Raw genomic sequence first — 11,442 nt, forward strand, 5'->3', positions numbered from 1 at the left:
TCAGTGACTCAGAAGGAAGGACCACTGAGTCACCGAGCCACTTCCTGTCTTGCTCAGTGCCTCCACGCCGAGTCCTAACAGGGTGGGAAAGCGGCAAAGGGTTTCAGCTCTAGTGGGTCCACGTGCAACAGTGCCACATGGAGAAAGCCCTCAGGGTTAAGAGTGTGGGGCGCAGGGGAGGAAATAAAATAGTCACCTAACCTTTGTTTGAGTTCTGGGCAGCAGACCCTAACATACAACTAAAGTCATACAGCCTGATTCCTTTTTCAGAGCAATAAAGTCAGTTTCTAGAATGTCAGCTATAAAAGGGGCTGTATCAGCTATCTAGTCTTGTGTAACAAAGCACCACTTAGTTGATGAAAGCAATAGCCATTTTATTTGCTCACGGTTCTGTGGGTCAGTGATTTTGGCTGGGCTCAGCGGAGCGGTTCCGCCGGGCTCTTGCAGGGGCTTGCTCACCTGACCGTGTTCATCTGGTGACTTAACTGGGGAAGGATGGTCCAACATAGCTTCACTCAGTGTCTTCTGGTTGGTGTTGGCTTCTGGCTGAGCCTTTCTCTCCACGTGGTCTCATCCTCAAGGAGGCTAGCCTGGGCTTGTTCACGTGGCTGCAGCATCTTATCAGGAGGTTGGTAGCAGAAGCCGTAAGGCCCCTTACTGCTTAGACTCAAACATAATGTCACTTGTTCTCCATTTTATGAACGAGAGAAAGTCACAGGGCTAGCCCGGATTCAAGGGAAGGGGAAAAAGATGCTATCTCCTGTTAGGGTAATGATTACATTGCAAAGGAGAAAAACATATAGGGATGCAAGAAACTGTGGCCATCTCTGTCAACAACCTACTACAGAGGCCTCAAGGCTCATGCAGGGCTCTCATCATACACACATAGGTTAAGTGACTTGGTCAAGTCCAGAGAGTTAGCGGCACATGCGGAATGGGAACCCGCACTTCAGTCCCAAGTTCCACACGTTGAAAGACCTCTTCCATCCGCAGCCTTATCTTCTTTACCCAAACCTTCTGACAGAGCCAGTCTTTGGGAGCACCGCACTTCTCAGTCTTCCTGCTTTGGATTTGCTGACCAATCCAGTGACAGATTTAGGAACAGAGTCCTGTTTCTAAGGCTACAGCTGTATTGGTTCTGTGGGCCTCTTTAATAGAAAAGGAGATTCCAGTCCATCTTCTGGTCCTTTGGGAGCCTATCAGGCTCCCAAGCCACAGGTAGATTTGGCAGCAAAATCCCATTTCACTGGGCTCTGTTATAGTCATTTAATAAAATAGCACTTTGTAGTTATAGTTTTTAAAGCAATATGCCCCTAGAATATATTGGAAAGGTAGTAAAGCAATCTTTTAGACACAACATGACTACCAAGAATTAGTTCACCAGAACAGCTTCTGAAAGTGAAGGCTGAGGGAATAATCATCATCATCTAATATTTATTGAGTTTTAACTACATCCAGGCACTGGCTCAGTATTTACACGTACCAGCTCATTAATTCTCATAACTACCACATGACATAGGTATTATTGCTATCCCTGTTCATAAAACTGCTCTTAAATGTCACCTTTGTGTCCATTTGCCAAATCCAAGGTCTTATTTACAGGTTTTAGCCTTTTCAACTCTGCATAATTTGAAAATACTTATTCATTCATTCATCCACACAGTCATTCTACTGGGTGACAAGACCTGGTCTAAGTGTAGGTGGTAATTGCAGTAAACAAGTGAAAAACACTTCTAGTGCTCAGGGACCTTCCTGTCTAGTGAGGTGGATAGACATTGAATAAGCAGCAGCCTGCAGGATGCGTGTTGTAAAGAGGGAGCTGGGGAAGCCCTCTCAAAGGTGAGTCTTACTTCCCTTGGTTTCTAGGAGTTGAGACTCCAGATTCTACTTCCTTATTTCTCTGACCACTCCTTTGCTGGTTCCTTTTTCTCCATTCGTCCTTTAAACCTTGGCATTCTCCAGAGATTTGTCCTCATAACTCTTTCTTCTCTAACCATTGGTGAACTCACCAGTCCTGCTTCAGCCATCACCCCTGCTCCACCCAGGGTTTGGATCTCACCTTCTTCCCTTCTGGTCCATATGCTTTCCCCTGGAGCTCATCTGCACTCTGTGGCTTCAACACCTGCTGAGGATTCCCAAACTTGATCTCCAGTCCCCTCATATTTCCATCTCACTACAGGATGTTGTAATCCATACATCCAGAATCATGCCTTGGCCATTTATACCCCCTTGCCGATATTTTTAGTTCTGCCTTCAGCTACCCTTGCCTTTTCAGCCAGCTATAAACACCGTTCACCTTCCAGGGCACAGGGAACAGCCAGCTCCTCCAGGAAGTCTGCCCCACCCTCTTCAGATGGAACCAGTCATTTCTTCCTCGGACCTCTTTTCTTTCCCTACCCCGCCCTCCTCCCCTACCTATCACCACCTTACAGAACGATTAGCTTTGTCTGGGTCGGCCTCTGCCACACCGAGTGCCCCCTGAAGACATGGACCACGTCTTGTTCATCAATACATGTCCCTATGTTTCACCACCCAGTAAACGTCCAAATACCATTTGTTGAGCTATTGAACTCAGTTTGGATCTAGAAAACTTTTACAATTCCCCAGTCGAAAGCCATGCCTTTTAACGAGACCACAAGGTGTCTTAGCATTTCTGTTAGGGTTAGCTCAGTGTGCCTGTGTCAGTCACAAGACTGTGGGCAAGCTATCTAATTGCAGGCAACCCCCCCACCCCCCACATTTTGTCTTTTATCCATGAACACCCTCCAGTACCAAACATGTAATGAAAATGTTTGTGGCCCAGAGTCATTTCACTACCTTTGTCCATCCTTGGTCAAAGGTTTATTCATTACTTAACAAGTACTAATTGAGTGCCTTCTTTGTGCCAGGTATTCAAGGCACAAAGAAATTTAAATTCTAGTGAAGGCACATGGACAATAAACAAGCAAATAAATAAACAAGATAATATCAGATTGGTAAGTGCTGCAAAAGGAATAAATGGGGTGATAAGATACAGTGTAAGAGGGTGGGGGCCATTTTAGCAGGCATGATAGAAGGAATCAGGCACAAAGTTCCAGGAGGCGAACAGGAAGGGTAACAATCCTAACGCAGGAAAGAAAAAAAAAGGGCATCTCTGAGAAGTTGAAAGGAATGTAGATGTGCATTGGGTGGAATGAACATGAGGAACGAGATGACATTGGCGAGGCAAGCAGAAGCCAGGTCAGGTGGAGTCCTGCAGGCATGGAGGGACTTCTGATTTTATTAAAAGCAAAATAAGGAGTTATTAAAGGATTTTATACACAGGAGAGACACAATCTGATTTATTTTGTAAAAAATAGCTCTCTGAAAAGAAAGTACAGAGGGTGGAGTGAGAACAGAAAGACCAGTTCCAGGATTGTTTTAATGGTCCAGGCAAGTTCACTGGGGGCTTCGAGCAGGTGCTGGCTTCAGAAAGGGAGATGACGGCTCCCATGAGCACCTGCTCAATTCTGTCTGCTCTCACTACCATTCTGAACCATCAGCCCAGCCAGGGGAGCGACGCCACTGCACGCCCAGGGCCCAGGAGAAACCCATGTGTGGTGGGCAAGAAATACCCAGAGCTGGCCGGCCGCCCACATCCTCTCATCTCTCGCTGTCTCCTCGGCCCCTTTCCTTCTGGCTCAGCCCCACAAGAAGGAAAACTCTGCCTCTGTGCCAGCCCTTCAGAGGTCTGGAGAGACTGGCAGGGCACAGGAATGCCTGAAAGCTGAGGCGACTGCAGGATCCAGCAGGTGTGGGCAGCAGCCACAGTGGTCTCAGGTCCTACCAGCTGCCTTACTGTAGATCCCCATTCCATTTACCTGGGGCTGCTGTGCCTATCTTGATTTACCCTCAGACTATCCAAACGCTTCATTGTTGCCCTGACTGCTAAAACACAGTTCATGTTTTCCCCTGCAAAACAGAGAAGTGTTTTAAATTCATTAAACTGAGTTGAAGCGAACTAGCCAACTGTTAGGAGGAGCTCCAGTGTGCCCAGGGGCACTGGCCCCAGCCCACCTCTTCACCTGCTACCTCTCACCCCCCCCCCCGAGCGTGCACACTCCTGCAGTGTACCGGCCTCCTTCTCCCCTCCTGGGACCTGGTGCTCTCCCCTGCTTACCTAACTTCTCCTTCAGGTCTCAGCTCTAATATCACTTCCTTCTAGAGGCTGTCCCTGAGGGGTGCCTGCCAGTCTGCGTTAGATGCCCTGATTAAATGCATTCAAAGCACTAGGCACTTTTTCTTCATAGGATTCACAGTAATTATAATGCATACTTACCCAGCAGAGTGGAAACATGCACCACGGCTCAGGTGTTTTTTTTCCAATGCTTAGCTTAAATTTTCATTTATTTATTTAATATATTTATTTGAAAGAGAGAGAGAGACAGAGAGAGAGAGAGAGAGAGAGGAGAGAGAAACAGGGAGGAGCCGAGAGAGGAAGGGAGAAAGAGAGGACCTTTAGCAGACTCCATACTCAGCATGGAGCCTGATGCGGGCCTGGATCTTATGACCCTGAGGGTGAGACCTGAGCCGAAATCAAGAGTCAAGCGCCTAACCGACTGAGCCACCCAGACGCCCCATAAGTATTTTATTTCTATAAGTGGTCTCATTTGCTCCCACTCATGCTGATGGTGGTAGTGGGGGTAGGGGGAAATCTTCAACTTGCCAGTGAAAAGTAACAGCCTCCCCCAGTTTAAAATAATCTGTTTTCCCCAGGCAATTAATTCAAGGTTGCAAGTTGCTGGCCTTGGGCACTATCAAGACGCCTTGGGCTACCATTGCCTCCACGTCTGCAATCTGGGGGTCAGCTCCACCCTCCAGCCTTTGACTACAAGGCCACCTCTTAGTTTGCTGTAGCCGGCTTACAAGCTAGCATTCTCAGACGTCTTGGGAGTATGTCTTGAGGAACTTCTACATCCCCTACGTGCCACACACAGGACAGGAGGAAGTGGGGCGCAATCTCAGGCCCCCTTTCCACGGAAACACATCCGCCACCGTGTCGACTCCACTGTGGCTTCCCCATGGTTTATGGGGTGCCCAGAGAGAGAATTTGCTCTCATATCCAAGCGGAAGGCAGAGCCCAGTCTCCTGTGGTCTGACTCCCCTTCTGCTACCTGGACTATTCTGTATCCCTGCCGTGTGCTCAGGATGGAGAGACACAAGTCTTTCTCTTCCTCTGTTCTCCTGCTAGTGGAGTTGGGTCTTCCCTTTCCTTCCAGTCTTGTGGGACCCTGTGATCTGTGATGTGGTCTCTGAACAGATTATGTATGGCGGACGCCGAATGAAGCCCACGATGCAGGTTTGCCTCTTCATATGTAAAGGCAAGTTTTGGGAATTAACCACCACCTTCCCCCTGCCCGCCACGCCCCTTACACTTTTTCTTTCTCCCACAGAGTTTGCCTTTTAGGATTACTTTCTTGCAGATTTAAAAAATCAAGTTTGACTCCCTAAAGCTGAGGAGTGACCTCTTTCTCCTACCTTGCTTCCAACCTCACAGAATCCATCCATTCCTGGGCGGGGGCCACACGGTTTTCAGGAAACAAAAAGCACCCCAGCTTAATGTTTTGTTTTGTTTTGTTTTAACTTCTTATTATTATAGTAATTTGTGTGAGTCTTTGCTGAAGGTGTATCTCTATAATCTCTTTTGCTCAGCGCTGTTTTCTTTGTGACGAACACACATACATGTGATTAACATACACTTTGTCGCATGACTTAAGCCAAGGATTAAACTTTGTCATAATGATAAAATGTCAAAATTGTCAGGGACCATAGAGATCATTTAGTCCAATCCTTTTATTTCAGGAGAAGAAACCTAGGCCAGAGTGATTAAACATACTAGTCAAAGTCACATCAATAATGGCAGGTGTGGATTTGAACCTCTAATTCTTCTGCCCCCAATTTATTACTGTTTCCCATTTCAGACAACCGCCTTTGCATGGGATTTCATTTGCCTATTTTGCCTAAACCCAAACTATGTAGTTTCATCGAGAACCAGTTGCCTTCATAGATTTGTTTATGGAGACAGAAATTGTCTCCTTCTCATTTTTTTTCATCTAGCCTATATAGATATGTCATTTTCAGAATGGAAATAGTTTACTTTTTCATGATTACCAAAATCATACCTTCTCACTGTAATAAAAAAAAAAACTGTAAAGAAATCTTTACTTTGTGTTTCTAGCATTTAACATAGTGTTGGTAAGTGCTGAATTGATGTTGAATGAATATTAATGAAATAAAAAGTCATGCATAGTTGTGCTACCCAGAAATAAGTATTCAGTGTATGTGCTCGCTATTTGTACACGTATAATAAAAACAGAATTAGATATTTATTTTTCTTTTACCAGGTTCCTTCAAAAGAACACACTGAAACATATTCAAATAACTTGTAGCCCATTCAAGGAGGTCACCTGGGGAGGTGATATTCTCATTTCAATAATGTTATTGTGCTAATACACTTATGGAGTTATCTTCCAAGGTTGTTGCTAATTATTTTATTCTCAGTATGAACAAATATTAATCCTTCGATGGATTTTATTTGGAACAGGAATGGCACTTGAATGATGGTGGAAAAGGTGGGTGTTACTGTTTTGGATAAAAAGCAAGACATGAATATCAAAGAATGAGATTGACATTTGCTGGATGCATGCTTAGAAATTGCTTTGAAGATTGGCCCCCATAAGGAGTTCCAAAATGTTTCTTGTAGGGGCATCACAGGAAAAGATGCATATCTCCCAAGGGAACAACTTAGAAGGTAATGGTTTGCATCTGAATGTAGATATTCCAGTGAATGGGTTTTAAAGACAATTATATTGGTTTATGGTAATATTTTGTACAATTTCAGACTCAGAAAACTGAAAAGTGTAGTTGTAGCGAATTTTAAATTTAGCTTAATGAGATTGTTTTTTTTTTAATGTTTATTTATTTTTGAGAGACAGAGCATGAGTGGGAGAGGGACAGAGAGAGAGGGAGACACAGAATCCCAAGCAGGTTGCAGGCTCTGTGCTGACAGCTCAGAGACCCAATGTGGGACTCAAACCTACGAACTGTGAGATCATGACCTGAGCTAAAGTTGGATGTTTAACCAACTGAACCACACAGCCACTCTGATTTATTTTTTTAATTTAATTTAATTTTTTTTTTATTTTAAAGAGAGAGAGAGAGAGAGAGAGAGAGAGAGAGAATCTCAAGTAGGCTCCACACGCATCTCGGAGCCTGACACAGGGCTCAATCTCACAACCCTGGGATCATGACCTGAGCTGAAGTCAAGAGTCTGGTGCTCAACTGACTGAGCCACCCAGGGGTCCCTGTTTTGTTTTTAAGCAGACATTTTTAGGTCTTCCATGATCTTGGCTGAAGGTGGTCAAGGAGTTTCTTACCAATTGCAACAAGCTTTCTCTTGTAGCTGCTTTGAATTTGTTCCTTACTGCTTTGCTTTTCTTCTCAATGTCCACCTTTAATTTTATGATACTTCATAACAATTCACAAGAGAAGTGAGCCTGTCATATACTTCTGCACTTCCTAAGTTATAACGTGTTATTAGAGCAAAATGTACCCCATTTTCACTTGAGGGGGCACAAGTGTCTACAGGAGCCAGGCAGGTCATACACAAGTGTGAACAGAGTGTCTGTAGGATAACAGTGCCAACCTGATGACAAAGGTGAAGAACTGACGGCCTCGGTGTTGGAAGGCAGTAGGAAACCGTAGGGGACTGGGAAAGTCAAAGAACACTTCTGCATGCAAAGGAGACCAACTTTTACCACAGGGGAGTGAACTCAAGGTTATTAGAACTCCTGATCTTTGGTTTTGACAAGGTGGAAGTCTAGGTTTTTATCTTAGTTCTCTTGATTTTTAAATGTCGACAAATAGTTCAAACACGCCAGAGGGGCAGAGGAGCATAGTGGTCAACAACTTGCATTATGGAGCCAGACTGCTTGGGTTCAACTTCCACCTCTGCAATTTTTTAATTAGCTGTGCCACTTTAGGCAAGTTACTTAACCTCTCTGTGCCTTAGTTTCCTCATCTGTAAAATGAGGACAGTCATATAGTACCGATCTTGTAGGTTTGATGGGCAGATAAAGTGAGTTTATATATGGAAAATGTATATATGCCTGGCCTATAGTTAGTGCTACAGAAATGTTAGCTTTTATTATTTAAAATGAGAAGCCATTGTGTGGGCTAAATAAAACACATCTGCAGGCTGAATTCAGCCCATAGATTTCCAATTTGGGCACTGTGGTCTAGAAACAGGAAAGAAAGCTTTTGGTAATCTAAGGCAGTTTGTATAAAATTATAGTCACTATCTCAGCATACTCCAAAGTACACTAAGAGTTTAAAATAGGCTAGAAAAGTCAATCTGACCCTTGGTAACCCTCCAATTTTCTGATAAACACAGTGGTCACTCAGCTGATCTACAGGAGGTGGGGGGGGGGGTTCCATTTCACCTGTGCAGGGCTCTATAGGTAGGGCAGGCTGAGTGGTTAACATATTGAAATAAATGAACAAATGAAATAAAAATCCATAAACAGATGCTCTCCTAGCTGACCCCATCCATGACCTGGCCAATCCAACTACCCCAGCTTCTGCCCCAGTGACTCCTTTCAGGCCCTGCTTCTGTTCCACGGCATCTGTTCTGGTTGGTTAGTGTTCTCTCCATACCGGTTGTTAAATATTCTGTTTGTCACCTCTGCACTTAGGTGCGGCAATGCCAAATAAATTGCAGATTCAACCATTAAAAGGTTTGTCTTCCTACAACCTGTTATTTAACCCTCTTTGAGCCTTAGTTTCCTTATCTGTAAAATGGGGATAACACTAGTAACTATCTCTTATGATAAATGAGAGAATCCATGTAAAGTGTTTTGCACAGTGCCTGAAATATGTCAACCCTCTCCATAAATACTAGCTATCATTGGTATTAATTTGCATACCGTATCACCAGGTGAAGGTCATGTCTTGAATCTCTTAGAGCCTCAGGAAGGCTTAATCTAGTTCAGATGGGCTTGCTATTCAAGGCCTATAGATTTATAATTATATATAACTATATACAAAATTATATTTTATTTATTATTGTAGATTATTACAGAAGCATATAAACACATTAAAATAATTTGGACAATAAGAAAATGGGGGGAAATCTAACAACTCACCAGTCTAGAACATTAGCTTCTAAATAGCATATTTAAATAGGATTGGGGCGCCTGGGTGGCGCAGTCGGTTAAGCGTCCGACTTCAGCCAGGTCACGATCTCGCGGTCCGTGAGTTCGAGCCCCGCGTCAGGCTCTGGGCTTTTGGCTCAGAGCCTGGAGCCTGTTTCCGATTCTGTGTCTCCCTCTCTCTCTGCCCCTCCCCCGTTCATGCTCTGTCTCTCTCTGTTCCAAAAATAAATAAACGTTGAAAAAAAATAAAAAAATAAATAAATAGGATTATGTAAGAAGAAATTTTCAAGTGAATCAAATACAATGTGACACCTCTCTGTCATTTGGCCAGACAGCCCCCTGAGGGCAGGGTCATGTCCATCTTGGTTACTGCTACATCCCTGGCCCCCGCAGAGAGCATGGCCATGATTGGCACTTAATTATTTATTGAATGAATGGGTGGCTCAGTCGATTGAGCGTCTGACTCTTGATTTCTGCTCAGGTCATGGTCTTACGGTTTGTAGGATCCAGCCCTGCCTCGGGCAGTGAGCTGACAGTGCAGAGCCTGCTTGGGATTCTCTCTCTCCCTCTTTCTCTGTCAAAATAAATAAATAAACTTAAAAAAATAATTATTTATCAAATTAATGCACAAATGTTGAATGAATGAATGAATGAATGAATGAAAACGGGGGAGAAAGCAGGCACAGAACGTTAGAGCACAGGGGAGCCCCAGGCTGGGTATTTGTTAACCAGGAGTTGACTGGCAGGTATCATGGATCAGAATTCAGTTTCTGGGAAGGTAGAGTGGGGAAGAAAGTGGGGAGTCCAGATCTAGGAGTATACACGGGGAAAGAACAAAACAGGATCTCAATGTTCAATGAGAAGCCCCAGCAATGAGGTGGAAGCTTGGAGCTGCGTGGTCCTGCTCAGCTGGTTGTTTTAGAGACCCCTAGCCCCACCCCTGCTCAGGCATCTGCTGGTCTTGGAGTGTGGTAGGTCTGATTCCATAGGCAGCTGCACCCCTACTGGGCCAGGTGGGAAACAAAGCACCCATAGATAGCTGGGTAGTCCCTCCCCAGGTTCATCATCCTCAACGTAATTCCCCTGTTTGTTTCAGCTCCGTCTCATACCCAGCCTTTCCTCACTCCTGCTGCGGGAATTAAGTGGGAATTAAGGCTCCTTCAGTGGAGCCTATGGAGGACTTTAGGCTCAGGTCAGCTTGAGACTAAAAGATCCTTGTAATATGTCTCTCTGTGAGCTGATCCTAACTTACAGAAACCGGCCCTGCGTTGTTGACTTCTAGAGATGGGGAACTGTGTTTAGTATGTCGCCTTGTTCGGTGATATAACGGCTGGCATGCAGGGGCACGGCTGTGGTGGTTACTAAAACATTGAAATAAACTCAGCAATTGGAGGGTTAATACTGGGCACAGAGAGAAGGACCTCCAATAGAATGTCCAGCAAGTTCTCCAAGGGCTAATGCCTTGTTATGAAATGTATTGAAAATCACTGCTGACTGTTCTTAAAATGTAACCCAATCCTTGGCATATTATTATATAAATGAATGAGTGAATGAACGAATGAATGAATGAATGAATGAATGAATGAATGAATGAAGGCAACAGTTGTTCCCTAAATTTGTGTTGCATGAACGAGTTTTCTCTGTCAACTGTTTTTTGAAAAGGCATGTATCTCTCACATGCAGCAGAATGTCCTGAATACATCTTAATCAGCGTTTGAAACTAGTCTCAGAAGTCAAGGTCACCCTCTTACTTGTAACTGGGCTTTTATATAACACACTTCAATCACCCAACTGGGGCGACTGTCAGAAAAGCTTTCTATGGTAAGTAACACATCCAGAGCACAAGTCGTATTTTGCTTTACATACTTAAGTGAAGAATTGGTCCCTGGCTGAACATAATGGAAGTCATTTGTTCTGGAAAAAGCAATTCAGAAAAAGATATCACCTAAAAAGCTAGAGTAGTCTACTCAGAACTCTCTCCTCTGATGGGCTGTGAAAGATACTTGGGCTTAAGCGCTATTTTTCGAGGGGTAAGGAGTGTTTTAATTTCCCATAATGGCATCGTCTAGGAAGTCAGTTTATTCACGGTAACCATTTGCCCCTGCAATGTGTGATTGGCCCCATCTGAGAAGTAACGGATGCTCCTTTTAGTGCCTGGCAGTTAAAGCAGTTTGGAAGTGATTTCCACAATTCCTAGCCAAAGTTGAAGGTGTTTCAATCAGTGGGAAAAGTGGAAAGAAACTCCTTGCATTTCAGAGGTTGTCCTTGAGAA

This window comes from Puma concolor, chromosome B4, assembly GCF_028749965.1.
Source record: "Puma concolor isolate L17-30 chromosome B4, mPumCon1.1.hap2, whole genome shotgun sequence".
Classification (NCBI taxonomy): Eukaryota; Metazoa; Chordata; class Mammalia; order Carnivora; family Felidae; genus Puma; species Puma concolor.